Source organism: Schistocerca piceifrons, chromosome 7 (assembly GCF_021461385.2).
Source record: "Schistocerca piceifrons isolate TAMUIC-IGC-003096 chromosome 7, iqSchPice1.1, whole genome shotgun sequence".
Taxonomy (NCBI): Eukaryota; Metazoa; Arthropoda; class Insecta; order Orthoptera; family Acrididae; genus Schistocerca; species Schistocerca piceifrons.
In genome coordinates, this window is record NC_060144.1 from 534165861 (window position 1) to 534169873 (window position 4013).

The 4013-nt window shown below is 43.8% G+C and overlaps 1 non-coding gene across 1 annotated transcript; it reads right to left on the bottom strand.

Annotated features, from left to right (window-relative positions):
- Window positions 1-3457: 3457 nt before the first annotated feature.
- On the bottom strand, window positions 3458-3532 carry Trnas-uga. The gene has a single exon. It is a non-coding gene; the product is annotated as a tRNA-Ser (tRNA).
- Window positions 3533-4013: the final 481 nt, after the last annotated feature.

Consider the following 4013-nt stretch of genomic DNA (forward strand, 5'->3'; position numbering starts at 1 on the left):
AGAGAAGATGTTAAAAATCGGTTATTTCAAGGATAGCTCCTAGCAAGACGCCCTTTCGGCTTCACTGTTGTCAACAGAGAGCTCATTGGAGAGCAAGGTGGAGGTCTGTTGTGTTTTCAGATTGAAACTGATTCTGCCTCCGCGGCAGTGATGACCGTCTGTTGGTTAGAAGGAGCCCAGTAGAGAGTCTGCAACCAACCTGTCTGCGTGTTAGATACACCTGGAGTTATAGTCTGAGGTGCGATTTCGTTTGTCAGCAGGAGCACTATCGTCGTTATCCGACGCACCCTGACTGCAAATTTGTACTTCAGTCTGGTGATCCGACCTGAACACCATTTCAAGGGGTGTTTTCCAACAGGATAACGCTCGCCAATATGCTGCTGTTGGAACGCAGCATGCTCTGCAAAGTGTCGACATATGCCTTGGCCTGCTCTATCACCAGATCTGTCTCCAATCGAGCACATAGTACATCAACGGACGACAACTCCAGCGTCATCTACAAACAGCATTAACCCTCCGTATTTTGACGGACCAAGTGCAACAGGCATGGAAATCCATCCCACGAACTGACATCCCGAACCTGTAAAACACAATTCATGCTCCTCTGCATGCCTGCATTCAACATTATGTCGGTTACACCGGTTATTCAAGTACCAGCACTTTATATTTGCAATGGCTTTCCTCGCGCTTACATTAACCTGTGATCTTATAATGAGCCGGCCTGTGTGGCCGAGCGGTTCTAGGCGCTTCAGTCTGGAACCGCGCGACCGCTACGGTCGCAGGTTCGAATCCTGCCTCGGGCATGGGTGTGTGTGATGTCCTTAGGTTACTTAGGTTTAAGTAGTTCTAAGTTCTAGGGGACCGATGACCTCAGCTGTTAAGTCCCATAGTGCTCAGAGCCATTTGAACCATTTTTGGTCTTATAATGTTAATCATTTAAATCCACTGATGAGCCAAAACGTTATGACTTTTTGGACCCCGCCTGGTGGCGTTGCGGGAACGTAACGCGGTAAGTGAAGTGTGTGTAAGTGGAGCAGAGGCGGATGGGGAATCATTCTAGCGACGATACGGTCTGCAAGTGGGGAAATCCACTGACATAGGTGACTTTGTCAAAGTACAAGTTATTATTATGCAAAGCCTGTCAACGAATATCTCGAAAACGGCGAAGGTGGGCGAGAGTTCACCTACAACAGTCGTGAGCATCTATGAAAATGTAGGCTGCGCTGTATGGAAGCGCGGTTAGAGGCGCCATGTCACGGATTGCGCTGCCCCTCCCGCCGAAGGTTCGAGTCCTCCCTCGGGCATAAATTAGTTTAAGTTAGTTTAAGTAGTGCGTAAGCCTAGGGAACGATGACCTAAGCAGTTTGGTCCCTTAGTAATTCACACACATTTGAACATATGAAAATGTTGGACAGTGGAACCACAACTACACGCCAAATTATTAAACGTCCACGACTCTTCACAGAACGGTTGATTCTGATGCTTCTCTGCTCGGTAACGTAGGATAGATGGTGATCTGTGGCGCTTATAGGGAAAGAGCACAATGCTGCTGCATCCACTTGTGTTACTGAAACCACCATTCAGCGCACGTTGTTGAACGTTGTGCTCCGCAGCAGACCACCCCTACGTGCTACCACGTTGACCCAGCGACATCGTGAGTTAGTATTGCAGTGAACACGGGATTCGACCGTGGATCAATGGAACCGTGTAACCTGTGTGGATTAATCACTTTTCTGGCTACACCAGGTCGATGGCCGTCTCCACAAACGCCGCCATCCAGGGGCACGGCGGCTCAAAACGTGCACCATACTACGAATGCAGACTGGTGGGAGCAGCAATAGGCAATGATAGACATTCTCTGGCGCTTGTATGGGACCTATGGTAATAATCAAAGACAACATGCCTCCTGTGGACCGCCTGCATTCCTTCATACTTGATGTCTTCCCTGACGGCGATATCATCTCTCACTAGTATGAAACGTCCCATTAGAAAAATTTATGAATGACTGTGCTGATTAACCTCTTACATTATTTTATTTTCAAGCAGCTGAGCAGAACTTAACGTACTCAGACTTTTCGCTCTTTACTTATTCTGATCTACACTAGACTGACACACAATATTTTTAGCGCAACGCAATCTGACTTTCAATAACCCCTACAAAAGAATGGCCCTGACTAACATTAACCTATACCTTTCACAAATCACTTACCTCACAAAAATCTTCGTTACTCGAACTACTGCAATACAGCGAGCGCCACTACTGCCAGGTAAATAAAAGATTCAAACTACTGAAGGCACTAACTGCTGGTAGGCATAGTTAGCAAATGAAAGATTTTCATAGAGAACAAACAATGTATTTACCTTAATAGTGTTCAAAAGTCATTTTATATATATATATATATATATATATATATATATATATATATATATATATATATATATATCAGTTCATGACATCCAGTCTTACAAATTTACTGTCTCTGATGGACACACGTCCAGATCATCTGCTCTCAAAACTCCGCCATTTCTCTCCCCACATCCAACACTGCTGGCGGCTCACCTCCAACTGCGCAACCAGTGTTGCCAACTCTAAAAAACCCGAGTCGCTAGATTCAATATCAAAAGTCGGTAGAAAGTCACTAAAACTGATTTTACTAGGGGTGTACTGAAAATTTCGTGCTGTGAATGGTGCAATAAGCCAGTGGGGGGGGGGGGGGGGGGGTTAATAAAATATTAATAAAAATTGTCTCATACGTAATCGCTATATTGTCTTAAGTAAATGACGCATCGCTTGCAACAACATACATATAAAATACGTTTAATTAAACATGTTATCATAATTGACGCAACACATAAATTGTTGTTTCAATCGCAGTAGTCAAGTATATTTGTAACAAAAGAAAGTAAAAACTCAAATTAGGTTACAAAATATATACGTGCCGGTATGTGAGCTATTCATCGTTGTCACTCAGAAGATCGAATAACTCATCTGTTTCATGCTCTGACAGAACTGTAGTCGATGTAGAGGGTTGAACGTCGCTCAAAAGATGATGTTGCAGTTCGACTGGTTTTGTTGCAAAAGAGTAACTTTTGTTCGTTCCAGTAAGCTGCAATACGTCTGACGGTATGTCAAAAGATGCACAATCTTTATTTTGTTTCTTCAGCTGGTCTCTCAATATGATCAAAGCATTAATTGTCTTTAACGATAATCTGTTACATTGTTTAGTTTTTATAATGTTCATAGATCTGAATATTCTTTCCACTTCCGCATTTGAATGCGGTAGGCATAGAACAGTCATTGCTAGCTGTGAAATCAAAGACAAAGGATTCTCCCCTGCGGCATTTTTATACTGCAAAATCTCACTCCCAAATCGAACAGTGTTAGTAGTCCAGAATGAAATTTTCACTCTGCAGCGGAGTGTGTGCTGATATGAAACTTCTTGGCAGATTAAAACTGTGTGTCCGACCGAGACTCGAACTCGGGACCTTTGCCTTTCACGGGCAAGTGCTCTACCAACTGAGCTACCGAAGCACGACTCACGGCCGGTACTCTCAGCTTTACTTCTGCCAGTACCTCGTCTCCTATCTTCCAACCTTTACAGAAGCTCTCCTGCGAACCTTGCAGAACTGGCAGAAGTAAAGCTGTGAGTACCAGCCGTGAGTCGTGCTTCGGTAGCTCAGTTGGTAGAGCACTTGCCCGCGAAAGGCAAAGGTCCCGAGTTCGAGTCTCGGTTGGGCACACAGTTTTAATCTGCCAGGAAGTTTCAGTGTTAGTAGAGTTATTCCACCTAATGAAGTTGATATTATGCCATTCTTGCAGCATCGTCTATGAAATTGCCACTAAAACCCAATTCTTTGGCCACATCCGCTACAGCGTTATTTTTATTCACTTTTAGTGTTTCTTAAACATTCAGCATTGACATTTTTTTCAGGATCGCAACGTTACTTGGCAGTCTTTGTTGAATTTCTTTTATGAGTTTCAGACTAACCTGAATGCATCTCTTCTTCAAATA